Source organism: Argiope bruennichi, chromosome 1 (genome assembly GCF_947563725.1).
Source record: "Argiope bruennichi chromosome 1, qqArgBrue1.1, whole genome shotgun sequence".
Classification (NCBI taxonomy): domain Eukaryota; kingdom Metazoa; phylum Arthropoda; class Arachnida; order Araneae; family Araneidae; genus Argiope; species Argiope bruennichi.
The window spans coordinates 64,021,345-64,043,676 of NC_079151.1; the positions used below are offsets into that span (position 1 = coordinate 64,021,345).

Sequence of the window (22,332 nt, forward strand, 5' to 3'; positions counted from 1 at the left end):
GAAATTTTTAAAATATAAGTTTTAAACATGCTGTTCTACTTTATACTTTAATAACAAAACAAATTTTTTCCTTGTTTGATATATGTAATAAATTGTTTTTATGATGGTTTCAAAATGAGATTGATTTACGAGGGTTTATTTAATGTCACAATTTTCTTTACGACCGTATTTTTTCACTTTCATTTCTAGTATTCGTAAATTTGCAAATTCTTGATTTTATATTAATTAATTTTTTGATAAGTTATTTTTTATGGACCAGACCTGTTTATTCTTCCCCAAACATATAGCCGGCTAGCTATAAAGTTAAAATGTAAAATTTTATAGACAAAGACATGTCGAACAAAAGGAGTAAAAATTTATAGAAAAAACTGTAAAAATTATAAAATTGATAAAACCAATGGGTTTTAAGAAGATATTTGATTGAAAATATCCCTTTAGCAAGTCGTATATATTTAAACTGATGTACGTTTCTCCTCCGAAACAAAATTTATCCATTATATACTAAGCATTCAAACAGAGTATGAATGATGGGGGGGGGGGGCAAGTAGAAAGTGTCTGCGTATAAAACGAATATAATTAGTGCAGTGTCTTATAAGCAGTGCCACTTATGCACTGACATGGCAGACCTCAAAAGTTTGATCTCTAAAATGGCAATTAGACGAACGAAAATACATTAATTCTTAAAAATGAGCACGAGGGGCTTAAATATGTTAAAATGTTTCACAAAAACTGTGATGAAATTGCTAAAAAGTCGCAGAATATTGCGGCGCCGGGCTCTGCAACAGTAATGCTTTGCTGATCGCAATGTCAAAAGTTATAGAAAAAATCTATCAATTCTATCTCTTTTCTTTATTTTTTCGATTCAGAATTAACTAAGTTTCGAGAGATGCATATTTATATCCATTTCCAGTAAATATGAAAAGGTTTTAGATAATTATTAAAGAAAAACTATAAATTTCTGAATTTGCATCTTAAATCTGAAACTTTGGTATTTTTTTGAAAATTTAGTTCAAAACTTAAATGAAAACGTAACACTATGCTAAATCGAACTTTAGTTTTGCTTGTTTGTTTTTAAAGTTTAAAACACTCAAAGATGCTGAATTTTGTTAAAACTGTTTTTGGGTACGAGGGATTTCCACCCTTGAAGCGATGTGTGGTTAAATTCTGTTAAGGCTTTTAAAAAACAATTAAATCATAGAAACATCCCATACAGATAAATGTGTATATTCCGTAATATTTATAAAAATCAACAGAAGCAATTACCTGCTTTTATTTCGCTTATTTTTCTCAAAAAAAGACTGTGCTTTAATTCCTAAAAAAAGAGACGATCGACAGGTATTTAATAGCTTACAGTGGCACGTACAGTAATGAGTTTCTACAGTATTTAAATTTATTATATAAAAAAAAAGCTATTTTACTTCGAAAAAGTTTTTGGAAAACCCGTTCTGATTAGTTTGAAAATTGAATATTCTTTTTCCGAGAGACATTAAAGAAAATTCGATCAGCTTTTTTAAGTCTTTCTAATTTTGCTTCTTTTCTGTCTTCATTAGTAGATAGCTGCGGTTGTGTTGAACGGTTCATTTATCTTCGCGTGCTGTCACTCGCAGCCTGGATTTTCTGCAAAAAGGAGACGACGGCGACACCCTATAGGTCAATACCTCACTAATGGACATTTGTCTTCTTCCTCAGATACGACAGAAAAACAGACTGTCGCGATCAAAGATGGTAAAAACCCGACTGTTAAGGAAATGGAATGGGATTCCGAAAACATGAAATATTACGTTATTCTTCCAGTTCAGGATTTTGTGTCGCCCGCAGGTGTTATGGATTAGAAATGGATGATAGGTGTTGATTGCCTTTAAAAAATTGATGTGCTGCAGAGTATTTGGGAATTTTTTATTAATGTTATTCAGACGAGATGAAATAACCACATAATGTCTGTCTATCATCTACAGTGAGAGTTCATATTTACATTATTTGATTACGAAGCAATTGATCGTGTAGGTCTGATGGCATGGCATTCTAATTTGGCTATGCTGTTCCTGTCACTTTGTGAAGAAGAAATAGTTGGTGTAAATAGTCCGTTAAATTAACTTTATTAACGAATTAGAATTAGTCCATAAAAATGTAAGATCTAAAATTAGATATACGATGCGAAAAATACAATTAAATGCAGTGAAAAAAATAGTAAAATACGTCATAAAAACGTATCTGGATGAAAAAAGGATATTTATGAAATATGTATGTTAAAGCGTTAAATTATGTTTAAAAACAATGATTTTGTTGATTCATACTTTGAAAACATTCTTAAGAATGTGCTTGTCAAGAATGGAACATTAGTACATCGAATAAAAACGTATGTCGCGTGACAACAAATATTCACGTAACATATAGTCAGTCATGTTCCTTCATATATTAGAATTCAAAAAATATACAAAAAAAAACAACCTTACGCTGATTTTTTTTTAATTTGATTATTTTGAACAGTTATTATAACAATTAAATCTTTTAAAAAGAGTCAAATGGGTTTTTGGAATATAAATAGCACCTTGAAGCTTCTTTTTTGGATGTGTTATCAGTTGTCTAGGAGGATTATATTTACGTACAGATTTGACTACTTGGAATGCATCTTCAGATCTGAACATTACAAGCGTAATATTAAAGGGTTAATCGACCTAATTCCAACATGATACCATGAACCATTGAATTGGTACATGAATCATTTTAATTTTGGGACTTGCTATGAGAAAAATCAATGAAGATTTAACATCTATGAATTCATACGAGTTTGAATTTGTCTGTAATAATTAAAATTCTGAGCTGTCGTTTTCAATGATGGTATTCCATATAAAATTCCATGTCTAAATTTTACGGAAACAAATATTTAATTTGTGCCTAGACTCAGAAATAATTATAGCTGTATCACAATTGCACACGAAATATTTCATTTGAAAGCTTATGACCTCTAGGTAGGTCATCAGTGGTCCCCCTACCTCTCCATCTTTTGCAATTTCTTGAAAAATCTGAAAAACTCTTGTTGCTCTCTCTTCATTGCACATTCTTTAAAGAGAAAAAACATCGACTGAATTTTCAAGTCACAGGCAGTTTATCAATTTCTCAAGCTTTTGTTTCATATGAATACTCATGACCTCTACGTACGCCATCAATGGTTGGTACCACCGATCGACCAATATTTTAAAGTTCCAAGAGATATCGCAAAATAAGCTTTTAACAGTGATCCCAACCTTAACAATTGGACCGTTGCGCCAGTTTATAAATTTTCTAACCGATCAGACTGTTTAATGTATATTGTTCAAGTTTTTTTAAGATTGTACCTTTTTTATGATAATATTTAATTCATTGATATAGCTGAGCATAACTAGATTAATATTATTAATATAATTGGTCGCTGAAAGCTGCTAGTACATGTAGGAATTTTCAAACATTTTTATTTATTGTCGTTGTCTATAATTTCTTTGACCCTTTATCCATAAATATTATTGCTAATGGCTCTTAAATTGCAAATAATGTATAATTTGTATGTCTTTTTGTTTCCGATTTTGTGTTGCTGCCCCAAGTTTATGTTTTTTTTTTCTTGAATTCATCTATTTTAATAATGGTTTATTCATCTATTAATTCCAAAACTCACAAATATATTTCCTTCTTATTTACGAGTTTTCACTATTCCTTTTTCTAATGTGACTTCTACAGTTATTGGCCACAAGTATCTAAAAATTTTATATGCTAGTTTATTAATTTCAGTTTCTTATATAAAAGTACTCTGCTGATGGGATTAATATGCTATAAACATATCTAGAAAAGGTATACCGACAATCATTTCTGAAAATATGCTGCTTTAAAGTATTGTCATCTTTAACTGAAACTTGAGTGTACAGATTTAAATGATTCATTTGTCATTTTACTATGGCTGTTATGTTTTTCAGAGAAGATAGTGGTCTTGCGTCGGGGCCCTTTGAAGAAGGACCGAGCAAATTCACGATTTGCGTGATAGCAGAGAAATCTTTAGACAAAATGTCGTGCCCAACTACCTTACAAATCGGTCAGAGGGTCGTTTATACCGTCGGTTCTTTTGAGTCGTTCCCCTTTGTCGTGTTCAGCCCCTTTGTAGTTCTTTCTATCCTAATCGTGAAGATGCGTTTTGCCCGATGATTTGCTCTGAGGTTATAAATGACCGAGAATGGAGATTCTGCTCTTCTTACGTTGTTGTGAAATAAATGTTTTCTGAGATACGTGCTTCTGTAGAATTCTTTTGGTTCGCAAAGTGCTTTAGGTGGGTGCCGTGTCTGCCGTCTGCATGGTTTCATTTTTCATTTCGTACATCCGTCAGGTATTTTTAGATATGAGGGATAAATATTATTTTTATACATCAAAATGTTTCATAATTTGTAATATAAAATATGTATATTGGTTAAAAAGTTTGTAAAGAATATCTTTTATGTTGTTGTCTTGGAATTTCTTGCATCAGAATGGTTAATAATTCGTGAAATGAAATATGTATGTTGGTGAAAGAGAAAGTTTGACAGAGAATATATTTTATGTTGTTATTTGGAACTTGATGCGTGGTCCCTATATTAATTCATAAAATAGCAAATTGTATAAAACCTTAGAAGGTTTTTAGCATTTAATGTACATTTTAACTCCTATTTTCTGGAAAGTTTTGTCATCTTAGTAAATATGAAATTAATGAATCATTGAACGCATTTAAGTTTGTGAAATAACTTTTGGAATTTCATTTTTTATATAAATTTATTTATATAGAAATTATCTAATTATAATTTCTTAAATATCATAATTTAGAAATATTATTATCATTTTTTAAAAATTATATTATTTTTATGTAAATTTATTTAATGCTGTGTAGAATTGGTTTATATTTTTTTTAACTCGAAACATCTTGTAATTTGTACATTTTAAAATATTTTTTTGTTTTTAATTAAAAGTGAATCAATGAACAATCATAATTTAATTAATGAATAAAGAATTGGTAGGTAATATTCTGTCAATTTCTTTATTCATTGTTTTATTTAATTTAAATTAATATCTTTTGAGTTCGTTGTCTATCGCATTTTGCTCGAACTTTATCGAGTAGTAAAGCAATAAATTACTGTTAAATAAAAATAATCGTGATAGTTTGAAATTAAAAAAATTTTTGCTATGCCAAGTAGGGAATGAAATAAATTACAAGTAAATATAAATTGTCACGTTTCTTTTAAATTTTAAAAATTTTCCTTAAAGAATTATGGTTTTGTTAAATAGTAAATTATAGTAAATCAAAATCATGAGGATGCTTTTAAATTCCGAAAAAAAAATTCTGTTTAGAATTATTAATGAATTTTCATCTTAGATAAATAGAAATTTTTATGCAAATTTTTGGAGAAAAAAATTATGTTAAAAATTATTTAGGAAGCTCTCATCTTTGAAATCAATCATTGCATTAGGCTTTGATGCAAAATAATAATAATAATAATAAAATAGAACTTAAACTGATGCGACTGCAGTGTAGGGGCTACTTTAGTATGACTTCAAGAATCTTTCATCTTGAAAAAATTTGTTCTCTTTTTATTTTTTCCCTATATTTATTGATTCTTTTTTAAGAATGCCTTCACGTAAGTTTTTTTTTTTATTTAAAATTAAAAAAAAGCTACGATTTCTAAATTTCTCAAGTGAACGCCACATTGTATTTTTCAACTAAAATATTTCCCAACGTCTGAAAGTGTGTTGATCGTGAAAGTGTTCTAAAATTTATTGACGTAAAGAGATTTCCGCCTACTTAGATAGGTATTGTAATGTGAAGTAAAACACTACTTATAGAAGACTAGATTTATTTCTTCTGAACTACATTTGGATTTCATTCTATAAAAGTGCTTGAATGTGAAAAGTAATGACATCTCAATGCTGATTTTTTTAAATTTCTTTTTCTTAAAAAAAAGCAGCTGAAATTTGACGAATTATTTTTTTATCAGTGTATTATCCTTTGTATTTTTTTATCATCCATTTAAGAAATTTTAAAAAACAGTTAAATTTATAAAACATAAACCGACATTTCATATTAAAACTTTGAAGTAGTGTAACCTTATGTAAAGAATTTTAAAATTGAACAAATCTTACTTTTATGTATTTGGCAAAACTCTTCACTTCTGTTTTTATTAAAATGTTTTAAATTCAACAGAACATATTCTCATTATTTCTTTTCTGTTCAAGACTAAAAAGAATATTAAATATGGAAGGTAAAAAGATTTTTTACAAAATCTCATTCTGTTTTATTTTCTTGTAAAAGCTTTTTTCCTCCTTTCGTTTTTCGTAATTATGTCTGCTGTGAAAAACTGATTTTAACGTTTTAATTAAGAATCTTAATTATGTAAGAAGTACATTTACATGTTTTATCTAGTTAGCGTAAGAATCTCAAATACCTCGTGTAATTTCGGTTGATTTCTTTATATATTTAAAAAAATTTATAATGTTTTAAGTAAAATAACCTTAAGGCTTTGTTTTTATGTTTAAACTTTATAATATCTATGTATAAAAGGAATTTTTAAAATTACTTTTAGAAGGAATGGTCGTTTCTACATACAGAATGTATTTTATACTTTACATTTCCTTTCTTCGTAAAATATCTTCAATTCTTAAAAAAAAAAAAAAAAAGTTGCTTCGAAAATTAAGTGAGGTTTTTATCTTATTTCATTTTTTTTAAACTTGTGGATTTTTTTCTTTTGATTTTTTAAAAATCTTTTTCCAACAAATTTCAAATGAAAATTGTCAAGAAATTTCATAAAGCGTGAAATTAGCATCACTTTGTCGAAAATGTTGATTTTTTTTTTATAAATATTTTTATGTATTATAAATAAGTATTGAAATAGTTTTGATACATTGATTTAGAAAATTGGAATTTATATATATATGTTACCGTTAAAGTATGAAATCCGTTATTTTATAGAATACCTAGTTATTCCATGAAATAACTGATCGTGTCTGTTAAAGTGTAAAACTCTCTTGTATATAATGGTTTAACTAGTTATTTCATAGAATAACGATCAGCAGCCCGTTAAAGTGTAAAATAATCTATATCATATATCTCGCACGACAAATACATTTACCTTCCACTCCTACTGCATTTATGTTTTTGTTTGTTTGTTTGTTTTAGAAATAAAAAATGTTTTTGTTTTAGAAATAATGTTCTTTGTAATTCCAAGTGTCATTTTAGTAATCCTTGTTGTAACAAATGATTTTATGGTACGTTTCCATAAATACCATTTATACGCTTCATAAATTAGATAAATTGCTTTTTTTTTCATTTTAATTGTCTATCATTAGTTTAATTTCATTTTAGATAAATTGTTTATTTTACACTTTAACTGTCTCTCATTAGTTAATTTATAGAATACCTAGTTATTTCATAGAATAACTAGTTAAAGTGTCAAATTAATAACATATTACACACTTTAACGGACACGATCAGTTATTTCATGGAATAACTAGGTATTCTATGAAATAACTGCTTTATATACTTTAACGGTAACATATATATATATAATATATATTTCGAAGAATTTTATTTTAAGTTTATGGATATAAATGCCATAAGAAATATTTGCTTTAAACGGAAATATCGCAAAAATTAATCTTTTAAATGTTTCAATAATTTCAATATAGAATAGAATGCCTTCTATTCGCCTTTAAATATAGATTAGAATGTTTGAAATATTATTTCGCATAAACCACTAATAATCATTGCTTATTTATTTTTCTAGAACTCCTATTCATGCTTTTTAAATCTTCTTTACCCATACCTGTTCATTATAACAAACGCCATTCGACATTAATTTTATTAATCATACATATTTAAAAGACACGTGTTCCTTCGCTGTCTTTCCCTTCCATCTGCGAGCATTCTGCAACCGTAACTCAATTAAAGTGACCTATTTTAATAGTTTCTACATCATACATGACTGCGCTTACCAGCTGCTGTCTTGCTATTCTCGAATTGTTTAATTTTTAACGCAGACGATTTTAAATGTTGCGTGGCAATGAACAACTAAGCCTTGTAATTATCTGGAAAAATGAAAGCGAGTTCCAAATTGCATACATTTGGCAACGATTGTTTGTTTACGTGCTTTCTCAGCGTAATGAATCTCCAAATTATTAAAAGGGAGATTTATATGGAGGGTACAATAGATTTTTCATTCTCTTATCACGGTATTGGTGAGTTTCCGCATGGTTTCAAATGTGGTAGCATTTTAAGTTTTATCGTCTTTGTGATTAAGGTAATTTGTGTCGTAATGCGTGTTGTAATAGAGAATTGAGCGTGCCTATCTATCCTTTTTCTTTGCCATTCTTTTTTTTTTAAAAAGTAATTGCTTTTTTTTTTTTCTGCTTTAGGCTTAAGAAACAACTAAATTCTTTTTCTTCATTTTGGGCAATTTTTTTTCTAATTTGCCGTACAACATTTCCATTAAAAATAATTTATTTTATTCTTTAAATGCTTTTGCTTTTTTTTTTATTTATTAATTTGATTGGGTATTGAAATATTTTTTTTTTGTTTAATTGTTACTAAATGTAATTGTTTGATCGTTATGTCTCGCTGAGAAATTTCTGAAATGCAATAATTTTTCGTTTATGTAATGCATTCTATTTTTGCTGTATTAATTTCTAGCATAAGTAGATTCATCAAACGTTTAATTGCATTATCTAATAGCGTCTATATCAAATTGAAAAATTGATTTTCTTTAAAGAATGGTTAAATGTATTCTTCAGATAGTTTTGGTATTATATTTATTAGCGTCATTATGTTAATCATCATTTACAACACGTTATGATTGTATATTCCTTAGAAATGGAAGTATTTAGTTCTTAGATTTTTGATTATTGCCTATTTTGCAGTTTATTACTGCAGTAAACAACCACGATTTCATTTTCTTCTTAATTCCGCTATTCCGTATATATGACTAATTAGAATTCTATTTTCTTATTGCATTATTTTGCTTTAAAAATACAAAATGACTATGACTCGATAATTGGTTTTTCCTGTTTGATTTCGAGGATAGAAATGCAATAGAAATTGGAAGATATTACTTTTGTGTTCTATAAATTTGGATAGTATTATTATTGCTTAAATCTCATTTTCACTATTATTTATTACATAATAAATTACTATAAATATTCCGGCTTGTAATAAAACATTTCATTTAATTTTAACAATGACATATAATTCAAAATTAAAATAGTATTTTATTATTACTCGAATTTATTTCGATAATTGTTTTTTCCTGTTTGATTTCGAGGATAGAAATGCAATAGAAATTGGAAGATATTACTTTTGTGTTCTATAAATTTGGATAGTATTATTATTGCTTAAATCTCATTTTCACTATTATTTATTACATAATAAATTACTATAAATATTCCGGCTTGTAATAAAACATTTCATTTAATTTTAACAATGACATATAATTCAAAATTAAAATAGTATTTTATTATTACTCGAATTTATTTTGATAATTGTTTTTTCCTGTTTGATTTCGAGGATAGAAATGCAATAAAAATTGGAAGATATTACTTTTGTGGTTTATAAACTTGGATGATATTATCATTGTTTAAATCTCATTTTCACCATCTATTTACTAAATTACTATAAATAATTGGGTTTGTAATGCAAAATTTCATTTACTTTCAGCAGTGATGTATAATTCCAAATTAAAATACTTTTTTATTATCACCCAAAATTTTCTTGGTCTGACATCATATTAATATGACAGACATAACTGAGCAAGCCTTCTAATACCAGACCGAATTTTTTCCTGTGATATTCATTCCAAAATTAAATAAATTGTGTGCTTTTGATATGTATCATGTGAATAAGAATTTTTATTGATAAGTTTGTCTTTTTCCTGATCACGTGAGAACTCCAAATAATTTATATAATAATTTAATCGATCTTATTGTGTGAAATATTGACTTTATGTTAATATCGAAATTTGAAAGTTATACTGGAATCTTTTATATTTACTCACCTTAAAAATAAATAAAGAAATTATCATCGGAAAGGTCAAATTTCTTCTAACAAAGGAATAAATACAGTGTACGAATTTTCTTTCATTCTTTTAAAAATAATAGGCATCCTGGTATCTTACAAATGATCTAACTGAAACTGGAAGGGGGAAAAAAAATAGAAGTTCTAGCGTAATGTTCTTCGAATGAACCTTCAGGAAAAAAACGAAAGGGAAAAAAAAAAAAAAGCTTCTTCTTGCCAAAGTGTGGAGGTATCACGTCGCAACGCTTGATATTAACGGCACACTTCCGACTTCCCCGGAATCCATTTTCGTCGTAATTATTGTAGAAGTCATCCAAGATGAATGAAGACATTTTTGATGGATGTCCTTTTGAGAAGGCACTTTTTTATTCGATACTTAAATCATTATCGTGGCAGATAGTTTTCATAACAGTCTCCTATCCATCATTGTATTTTTAGATCACTATTGAATTCCATTTCATCGGACACTGAGAGCGCACGATTAAATTTACTCCATTACTTTGCTTCTTCAGAAATGTGTTTCAATTTCTCTTTAACTCATCTTTCGTGTCTCCCGTGCGTCTCATTATTTCTCATTTTTATCTGCAATGAGTATTTCATTGAAAGGAAAATTACTGTTTTGCGTTCAGTTTCTGAATTCGTTAGTGCATATTAGCGATGATTTAACGGAGATCGTTTTGGTATTCGTGATTTTATATAATCAGTTAAAATATTTCAATTCAGCTCTTGGGAACTGATTATTTGCTTAAGTCTTTTAAAGAAATCCGAACAAGAGTTAGCTCTAGTTATAGAAAATAAATTTTATTCATATGTAATTCTTATGAAAGTTTTTAGTGACAGGCTTTATGAAAATGTATTGTTTAGTGTTTCTTTAAATTAAAATTTGTAAATTAATGAAAAGAGAAGAGAAAAGTAGTCTGAAACTTATGTATCCGTTTTATTATTGGCTTTAATAAGTATGCGAAACTGTGAAAAAGTCTGTAATCCTGTTTGTAAAGAAAGAAAATATTCTTCAAAAAGGCTTAACAATTTTGTGAGAATGAAATGTTATTTGTAAAAGTTATTGTTAAAAGCGTCTTAGATACTACATACTGTTTATACTAATTGTAAATTAGAACCTATATCTGTTAGCACCCTATTTGTTAGTCTGTTCGCATTGGAGCAATTAAGTTGTTGTTTTTTTTAATTTTATTTACTGAAAAACCGCGTTTCATTTTGACTTTCTCTGTGATTGCCTGGCAAAGTACTATTAAATGCAAAACTATATTGATACAAAAATAAACTTTGTATTATTGTAAATTTAAAAAAGAATATATTTTGTTAATGTAAATTTAATAGTGTCGTGCACTTTCTTCCCTAAATTGGATATTTTTAAAATAAATTATCTCTCTCTTTCGCTCTCGCGCGTAATTTAGTCAATTTACATGAGGAATGAAGAAATGAAGTTACAGCTTTGCGAAAGACAACGTGCAGTTACGTTTTCAATAATACTATGATGAAATTCGACTCAATTAAGAGTGTTTATCTACATATTAAGCAGTTATTAAAGCAACACAGCTTTATTAGCTGTCATATTTCGAAAATCAATAAAGCATTTAAAATTGCATTGTTAAGAGAATTGAATTAAACGCAACCTGTAATCTTGATAGGTCATCGCCAAAGGCGACTAGTTTGTAGTCATGGCCCATTGTACTTATTAGGTATTACTATTATTACGAAATATTTTAATCTATATGCTTAAAATTCTGTTTTTAGTTTGATAGTTTGTCTTTCTTTTGTAGATGTTCTAGAGAATGAGAAGGAAAAAAGAATTCTAGCTACCAGGAAAGTGATATAACGCTAAATCAACTTTTATCTCATTACAAGGTGAGCAATTGCAATTTTTAAATCCTTACTTTAGAGAATAATTTTTTGTAGCAAATTAAATAATCATCTGGGTGCAGAGATTAACATTCTGCTATCGCTGAATATGTCTGACATGAGGTAATTTTTGTTATTTAAAATAGGAATTTTATTGTACTTTATTTATGACTTTGAACTTGTTGCTTGAAAAGCTGTACATATATGTAATGATATTTTAAACTCTTAATTTAATCCAAATTAATTTCCAAAATTTTATCTTAATTTAGCCCATCGTAACTTCAGTCTAAAATATTCTCTTATTTCCTGATCCAATTCCACTTTCGGTTTAATTAATCCCTTTGTAAAAATAATGCGCCATCAGTACTACGTATCAAATGAAATTGATACTTTAGTTGCCCTTGACAGAGGTCAGCATATGTGTTCCATTGGCGCGTAGCCGGAAATCTTATGTTTTATATAAGGCTAGTGATCATTTGTTTCTTCCCTTCTTCTTACATCTGCTTTTGTGTCGCGCTGCGCCTTCTTGTAAAAAATCATGCCTGCCACTCGGGATAGAATAAAACGAAATTAAACATACAAAGTTTCTTCACTGCTTGTTAAATTCTGCTTCAACCAAAATAATGTTACATATTATTCAGCCGACAGGATTCGGAAAATATTACATTATATATATATATATATATATAATATACACTTTTGATCTTTGAAATCAAATGAATGGAGTAGATTAGAGGGTGTATGTTCCTCTGGGGCCAATCTAAGGAGGACACAATGGCATTAATGGCCATTGTGTCCTGCTTAGCCTTCCAAATCCCCTTCCAAAATGCGGAAGAGGAGAAAAAAAATCACAAATTTAGGCGCTATTTACCTACATGACAACTTTTCATGCTTACAAAAATTTCATGTTCCAGATACATTTGAGAAATTTCGCTTTCCTCATTCATTTAAATAATTTTTTCGCTATCTTCTGCTTCAAATGATCAGGCATAGAAACGAACGGAATTGAATCCCTGAAACTTTCTCGTGTACTCTTTATTAAATGTGCTTGTGTATTATTTACATATTGATTACCACGCTTAAATTCTGATAGTATAATTTATATGGGCCCGCCGGTCAGCAGTACCCCCTCCCCAAGGCAGACAAAGTGGTAATTGTATACCAGTGGCGAATATTTGTTACAAAAGAGCCTAATAGCATGCTATATTTGGCGATTAAACACGGTTAATAATATACAATGCGTTTAATACACTAGCACTAGAATCCGAATGTGTGTTTTAGCAGCTTTTGTTCTGACCTATTATAACGCAAATTGAACACAAAACTACAATTATAATATCAAAATACTATAGCAAATTACATATATTTAAGCTATTGCGTTTTTGAGTTGTCGCGTTTACATGCTTGTAATAAACAGACCGGTAGATAGTGAACCCCTTGATTGATTTTGTTCAAAATTTGATTGATACCTACACTTTAAATATAAAGTATGTGTTTCAAACTTTCTCCATCCAGCTCTCGTCGTTTATTAAATTATTTTCATGCATATTCTGTAAATTATTTGGAGCAAAATTATGTTTGAACAGCGAGACAGTCTTCTGAATGGAAATCAATCGGTGGAAAGAGATTTCAATCAAAATTTGATTGAAATCTATAAGCTTGTATAAACACCTCATACCGAATTCATCTATCTAGATCGAAGCGGTTTCGAGATATCATGATTACAGACAGATGTAATTTGAAAAATGTGCTTTTTAGATTTGGGAAATTAGAAATTCATCAAAATCTCAAGTTTGAATGTTTTGACGATAATGCTACTTTAACTTCATTTACTTTGCATACGAGAAAGTGAAAAATTGTAGAAATTCAATATAAATGATAATTCGGCAAATTTTAAAAATATTTTTAACTGAAATTGAGCTAACTGCTTGACTTGTTAAGTGTTGAATTTGTTATTGAATAATCTTAATTGTTTGTGATTGGAAAATATTAAAACGAGTAATGTTGCCCCCTTTGCCACTTTCTCATATAAATATAAAATCAAGCATCTCCTTTTTGCATTTCCTGAACATAATGTAGAGTAGGGAATGGGGCCGTAGACCTTCAAAGATCACTCAGACCGCAAGCGTGAATGCTTTCCTCCCTAATTTCAGTACTAAAGTGTCTTTTAGCCCCTTTATATAGTACAGAAAACTGATCGTGCATTTGGACATCTTACTTTCCACCGATTATACGTTTTAAACACATCTACAAATTTGGTCACATGACCGCACCTCACATTTTATTTGTCTAAAGTTTTTTTGTTTTTTTTTTAGTTATATCACTTTCTCATGCGCTTGACTATGCAAACCATCAAATGATCAACTCTTTGATAAACATGTGCCAAACTTTTGTGCTCATATAAAATTTTGATTATAAATCTACATATCATATTTCATCCATTTATCTCTTAGCATTTTTGAATTTTCTTGTTCACATACATATGGATTTATCACTGAAAAAACTGTTCTGATTTATCGTTTCACAAACAAGCAGACTTAACAGACCGAATGCCAGACATAAATGCAAAATTGGTGTTTTTCGAACTGAGAGATTTACCAAAGTCTCGAAATAAGAGTTTTCGTTGATTGCCATACTTAACTCTTTATAAATTTTTTATACGATAAAGCGAAAAAGGAAACGAAGAAGCTATAAAAGTTATCATAATCTCCACTTGAGTTGCTGCCTTAAAAAGCCCCGTCTTGCATGATGAATACTAGGCTTCTGCAAATATTATCTGTCCTCCGCATAAAATAGGCTTCTTATTTTTGAATGGAGGAGTTTAAGCAATAGGGGAATAATAAGTTGTTAGTCGAAAGGTTGTTTATTGACTCATTTATATTTCTCTTTTAAAATTACTGTCTGCAATTTAAAACTTAATTTTAATGCTGCAATATTTAATTTTTTTATATGTCGATTCCAAATATAATAAATGCGTAAACAAAACATTTCCATTACTTGTATGTTAAACTTAAATTGTAGTCGCATAAAATGAATTATTCTTGCTTAAGCCTATGCAATACCTGAGCAAAATGAGCAGTTTTATTATTTTTATATAGCAAGTTATATCTGAAAAATTAAAACAGCTCCATATGGAAGACGAAAAAATGTATCATGTATTGTAGTAACTATCTTTAACCATAACATTAGAATAATGGAGTACTGAACAGTATGCATTCGATGTGAAATTTCTTTTATATGAAATAATAATAAGTACATGATTCTGTGTTTGCACTCTAAATTTGTTTTAAATGTTGCATGTAAAAACCCAGTTCCTTCTGTACAGAAATTAGATTGTGAGTTTTCAGGGAAGTTGTATTTAAAACGAAAATAAAATACACAGAAACATCTTTCAAGACTGTAAGATAATGCAGTTGTATTTAAAACGAACATAGAATACGCAGAAACATCTTTCAAGACTGTAAGATAATATCTCTCGAAAGTAGATATCTAATTTTAAAAGAAAAATGGATAATATGAGGACATGAATTGGAGATGATTGCAACGTGCACATCAGTGAATAAGCAGGTATCAAAGAGCAAATATCTCTTTTTTTGCCTCGTCTTTCGTGGTTTTCTTAAATGGTCATCGTTGCGGCAGTAGGAGGCGTTAACTAAAAATAGAATCCTAAAGTCCACGGCTGAAATAGCCATATTGACTTGCATATTTTATGCTTCCCGTAGGAGTTACGTTTTTTCATTGGAGTGAAGGTTACTCAATCGCATAGAATTGTTTTACTCTCTAGAAAAAGGAAATCAACGATAATTAACACGACAACTTTTTGTTTACATACTCATGATGATACTTTTATGTGATTAAGATTTAATTATGATGAGATCTGAGTTACCCTGCCTTACTTAAACTTTTAGTGATTTGAATGATCGTCGTCATGACACAAAAAGTAAGGGGACTACGGTTTGGATAGAGATAAGTCCTAATGCTTATCTCTATCCAAAGTAGCATCCCTCCAATAGGAAGTATGTCTCGTCTGGGAAAGTAAATGTTACTCGGTCCCGCGGCTTTAATGCAGCCACTTGAGAAGCATAAACCAACTCTTTACAGAAAACTTATTATCTTCATATATAAGGTGCCCTTGGTGGGAAGAGTCTTTATTATTTGTCCTATCTTGAGATATTTGATCTTGAATAGATATATTTGTATTAAATATATATATTTGTACAAATATATATTTGTATTAAATATATCTACACATAATTTTCTACGCATTTGCAATAAATCGCAATTTTAATGCTATTATTTTTTATTTTGCTTCTGTGAATAAATTTGAATATTTTCGTATGGATCATTTTGCTCCCAGATACTATTTAACATTTTCCCACTTCCTTCTCTTACCACCAAAAAAAAAAAAAAAAAAATCATAAAATATTCTGCACTTCAGAAAATCAAAGGCTTTTAGTAAATGGATTATTTCTGAATAAGCTAGATTCTTGATATTCTTTCCTTGTTCTTTCTCTTGTCGAGTAAAATGAAACTTTTTGATACCTTCGCCTCATCCACCTTTGTCGGTGCGAATACATACTTTAGTCCGTTCTTTCGGTCTGTCAAAAGAATATTTGTACAAGCAGGTTAATCACAATTCTTTCGAGTGAAGACTTTTAGACCGTGGCGAAAGACTCATTTTTGTTTAATGCTGTCGTTAAGAGGCGAAGTAGTGCACGTATGTTTTAATCTTGAGTCAATCCGCATTGGAATATAATATTTTTATCTTAATTCTTTTAAAGTTCTCAGTATAAACGATTCGATGTACGAACTTAGGCTATACGGTGCACGTCTGAATAATTTTAAGGAATTTTCTAATTTTTTTTTATTGTTGTTTCATGTTTATTGTGGAAAAACATTTCCGTGATATTACGAGGGCAATTCAGAAACTAACCTCCGGTTGATTGAAAAAAATACACCAAGTTAAGTAAAAATATTTTAATATATACATCTTACAACTACATCTTTGCACTATTTTTCGACATAGTCTCCATAACGATTGAGGCACTTATCGTATCTCTTCACAAGCTTTGAAATTCCTTCTGCATAAAAATCACCCGCTTGTGCCTTGAGCCAGCCTGTGACCGCATCTTTGAGCTCTTCGTCGTCATCAAACCGCTGGGACCCGAGCCATTTCTTCATACGCATGAAGAGGTGATAATCGCTTGGCGCCAGATCTGGGCTGTAAGGTGGATGGTTGAAAACGTCCCACTTGAAGGACTCAAGAAGGGCTGTTGTTCTGCGAGCAGAGTGAGGACGGGCGTTATCGTGCAAAAAAACGATACCGGAAGTCAGCATACCACGGCGTTTGTTCTGTATAGCCCGTCGTAATGTTTTTAGTGTTTCACAGTACACGTCTTGATTAATGGTCGTCCCACGTTCCATGAATTCAACCAACAACACCCCTTTGGCATCCGAAAACACCGTTGCCATCAGTTTTCTGGCAGAAAAATCTTGCCGGGCTTTTTTTGGTTTGGTAGGCGAATCTGAATGTGCCCACATCTTTGATTGTTCTTTTGTCTCAGGGTTCACGTACTTAATCCAGGTTTCGTCACCGGTCACGATTCTGTTTAACAATGGTTCTCCTTCGTCCTCATAACGTGACAGAAAGTCTAATGCAGAGGCCATTCTTTGACTTTTGTGGTGGTCGGTAAGAATTTTGGGCACCCATCGTGCACAGAACTTACGGTAACCCAATCTTGCTGTCACTATCTCGTACAAAAGAGTCTTAGAAATCTGTGGAAAATCAGTAGACAACTCCGCCATTGTGAAACGTCGATTTTCACGAACTTTTGCATCAACTGTCTGAACGAGTTCGTCAGTCACCAAGGATGGTCTACCACTCCTCTCTTCATCATGAACGTTTTCTCGTCCACTTTTAAATAAACGTACCCATTCACGGACAACTCCTTCACTCATAACTTTTGGTCCGTACACGGCACAAAGCTCACGATGAATAGCTGCTGCAGAGTATCCTTTGGCTGTAAAAAACCTTATAACAGCACGCACTTCACATTTGGCGGGATTTTCTATTGCAGCACACATTTCAAACTGCCACAAAAACTAAACTAGCGCAGGTACGATGTTCACTCGACTACGGCTTGATGCCGACTGACCTGCTGAGCGTGTGAATGCACAGATGGCGCGCTACTCCCCCCACTACCCGCACTGTGACCAATCGGAGGTTAGTTTCTGAATTGCCCTCGTATATGACTGAACACTTGCAAGCCGATATATTACTGGTAAGATTCTCAAATACAAATTATAATGATAGATTAGAACAATACTTTCAAGAAACTAACTTAAATACGAAAATTATGGATTTTTAAATTAATTGTTTGTATGAATTCTACTTTCAAATGTATGGGATGATTAAATTCAGATTTACGTGCGAACTATATCTTAACCCCCCGCCCCTCTTAAAATTGTCCTAGTCTGTAAGTGATGTATACTAAATATAATGCTTAAACGGTCTTGTAAAGATACCCATATCTCAAATAACTGAGCCCTCGTCAAATCTAAATCCGGCTCTAGAGATAGGATGTTAGTTTATTCTCGGCTATATAGTTAGGTAAATCCATCTAAAAAATGCTTGTTAGAATTTCCATTTTATATAAAATCCCCATATATGCTACATTCAAAATTTGTTAATCGCTTATTGCATATGGCTTGTAAATTTGAGTAGTAGGTTGTTAGTTATTGGTCTACGATATGTCTTCTGTATTCATAGTACATCATAAAATTAACCGAGTATATACTCTGTATTAATTTATTTTACTTTGCAGGATTTACTTAAAAATTTACTATGGTTCACTTATATTTTATCGGTTTCACAGGAGAATTAAATATCATTTCATTCTTTGTTTTCAAATAAATTCATATCTTTAACAGAATACCAAATCTAAAGCTGCAATTTATCACTGAGATATTTGTTTTGATTCTGAGCATGCAATTTTTACTTTGCTATCTATAAAGACCTCTACCTTTGTTAAATATTCCATAGTTACATTGTGTACTGTGTAGTCATTTAGTGATACTGCTGTAATGACTTGTCTTGGAATCTAATTACGTTTCTAACGGTCGTTATCTCTTGGGTGCGTGTGATAAGGCGCAAAAAGTGCATTTATTCCTTGTTTTGACATGGCTGTTTCATCACGACTCGTTTGTTTCACGAGGACTGCTCTTATTGAAGCAAACAAATTCATATTCCCCCGATGACAATTATGCAAAAGGTGAGTGAACGCCCGCATGCACCAATAACTCTTAATGAACAGGCCGGGAGAAGAGGCGAGCCGGGGCGTCCTGTAGTTAAGACTCTTTAACAATGCCGTCCGACCGGGCCTCTTGAAGGACGAAAGACTAATTGATGGAGGTCCTTCTCTCTCCTCCATCCTCAAGAGTGTCGTAAAATTGCTCCCTCAACACTCTTAAAACAAGGAGCCACTTTCGCCACCTGATTTAGGAGTCCACTTTTGCTTTTTCGGTCGTCCCCGGCACCCGTAATGACCCCCATAAATAAAATATTTCTTTTTTTAGTTCCCTTTCCCGTCCAGATCCTAAAGCGCGAAATCTTTATTTGGTGTTCCTTGTTGAGATCTTGATTGGAAAAGGTTTTTCTAAGAGCTGTGTGGCCGACGCTTTTTCTTTTCCCGACCCTTTATCACGGTGTCCCTTGTATTGCCTTTGTTAACTATAGGAACTTTTTTTTCTGTATTCTCTTCTTTCATCACCGTTGTAGGAAAAAAATAAACCGACTCTACTATCAAAAAATAAACCGACTCTATTTGCTAGTATTTGTATTTTATTTATTTCTATATTCCCTTCCCCCCCCCCCCTCCTGTTCGTGCTTTTCATTGATTAAGTCTTAGTCGTCGGACGGGGATCCAAGGGATTTGTGCAATTTCGGAAATGTTGCAGTGAATTATTGTTTTCATTCGTTTTTCTGTCTGTTTTTCTTGTCACTAGTGGTAATTAATTTTCAGAAAAATAATGATGTCATTTATTTGTATCTTATACGTTTGACTTATTAGTTGATTCGTTTATTATTTAACTTGATTTGTTAGATTATCGTCCAGATTCAACATAGTATAGTCGTCTAGTGTGGGTTTCGTAATTATGAAATACCTTATGGTATATACCATTTTAAATATCCATACAATATTACTATATGTAGGAGAATTTTGATCTACCCCCTTACTTAATGCACTCTAAGCGTCGTGAATCTTTAATGGAATCGAATCTGTTTCGTTATGTTCTAACTTCTAAAAATAGTTGTCACGGAGTAAATAATCATTGTCTTCATTCCTTTTTCTTTAAACAATGTTCCTCCCCTCCCCTTTATTTTTTTCTTTCTTAAAAGTGAAAATATTGTGTAAAAATAAATAGCCATTATTCTAAGTACTCTGTAAAAATACTCTGTAATTTCTAACTGATATTTGTAGGGTAAAATACTTTTTTAATAAAAATTATTTTAATGTAAGGATATTCACTGTCTTAGATTTAATTTAGATTTTGCCAAAATTATGTAAAATATCTGAAGAATGCTGGATAGTTAATTGGTTGTGTTTGAGAATTTTTGAGTGACGCATTGGTCTATTATGAGTGCAAATTATTTTATCCAGTGTCCAGTTACACTTAAACCCCCATTTTCTATAATTATATCTTCTATTTCTAGGGTTACGCTATTGCTGATCTTAAAAAAAGAAAAGTGTCAGCAATTATTTTCACAAAAAGCTATGTTCTGCCAAATTGTGCATTATGCAGCACATTTTAGACATTTGCTTATCTTTATGTAATGCAGAAACTAAAATAATGCCCGTTTCCTTAATACCCATTTTAAACTTCCCATTTGGCTTAGTTATATTGACACTTCTATCCTTTCTTTTGCCTGCGGCATTGAGCAATCTTGTGCAATTTCATCATTTAGTTTTTTCAGTATTTTGATCTAATATGTTTGTTAACTATATATCTATAAAAAAATCTTTCCGTTGGAACTTTATACTTCCCAAGAGTAATTATAGTTTAATTTTTGAATTAATATTATAAATATTTTGTTTTAATTTTCTTAACTTAAACCATAATATAATCACTTAAAATTCTGAAAACCGTAAATCTAAAGTTCTGTGCTTGGTATATGGTGAGTTACTTCATCAGGCTCAATAACAAACAACGACTCAACACGAAAACATAAATATATGCAGATAACAAAATACAGCATGCAATAAAAAGCAGCACACAGATAGAAACTTGGTAGTAAACAATCGTAGCAGCACAGAGTGTTCAGAGAGAACTCCGCATGAGAGTGACTTCGCACAACTATTCAGGCCTCTTCATCGCCTGCTAATCTCCACTGACTACTCTTAAACTGGACTCAACTGCCGAATTACTCCTGATCCAATTCTCTACTCGGTATAAAGTGACTGGAGTTCTGTATTACTCTCTGTACTCTGTATTACAGAGTCTCGAATGTTCCAGGAAGATCGCTATAACTCCCGTCGTAATGAAGTTTCACCAAGATTCTTGCTGTTTCTAGTATCTTGAATTTTTTCTCCAAAGCCAGGCTCATTGATTTCTCGTTCATTCGGCATCCACAGAGCTGTTTTTAAAACTCTCTTCCTTACTAGGAGACTTATAGTGATAAGAAACAACATTACAAATTCTTAACAGTATATTCTTTTGGTTGAATACAAAGGCATACGAAGAAATTAATCGTGAATCTTTTAACTGTAAAAAAAAAGAGAGAGAGAGAGAAATGTGACATTAATTGCAGATTACCTTTATAAAAACTGGCTTACTTCCAGAAGTAACATGATATAATTTATCAAATGGTGTGATATAATTTTTGATCATGGAGTAAATGACAATATTTTAATGCTAAAACTGATTTATAAGAAACACTTAATTTATTGTTTTCTTTCTGTGCCAGTATTATGCGTAAAGGTGGGCTTTAAAAATTTGATGACAATAATATTTTTCTTTAGAAATATATGGTTTTATAGACCACAAATATTTTTGTTTTAATGTATATTTTATATGGTGTATTTGGTGGTTATTTACTTTATATCATTAAAATAATTTATCCCCTCTCAATTTATCTGGACATTTTCATATTCATCTCCATATAAAATTACCATCAAAGGAAAAACATTTTCCCCCTCAACTTCCAAATAAATAAATAAAATTTTGACCAAGTTTTTTTCTCCCTCCATTCTGGTTATCGCATAAAAAGGATAGAATGGAAACTGTGGGTAAAAAAAAAAAATCCAAATAAGACTTTTTCACTTTATTTTTATCCCCATAAAAATGTTATAAATCGCTGGATTACGAGGCATTTGACAGACGTCGCAGCCGGAAATGTCCCCCACCTTCTTCTAATGTCTCTTCTT

At 30.7% G+C, this 22,332-nt stretch overlaps 1 protein-coding gene across 5 annotated transcripts in view; it reads left to right on the forward strand.

Annotated features, from left to right (window-relative positions):
* Window positions 1-22,332, forward strand: part of LOC129965557 (xylosyl- and glucuronyltransferase LARGE1-like) — a 281,900-nt gene that overhangs the window by 161,380 nt on the left and 98,188 nt on the right. For all 5 annotated transcript variants that reach the window (XM_056079575.1, XM_056079556.1, XM_056079565.1 and 2 more), the window contains one exon: window positions 11,830-11,914. The gene's annotated coding sequence lies outside the window, so the exon portion shown is untranslated. The remainder of the gene's footprint in view (window positions 1-11,829; window positions 11,915-22,332) is intronic.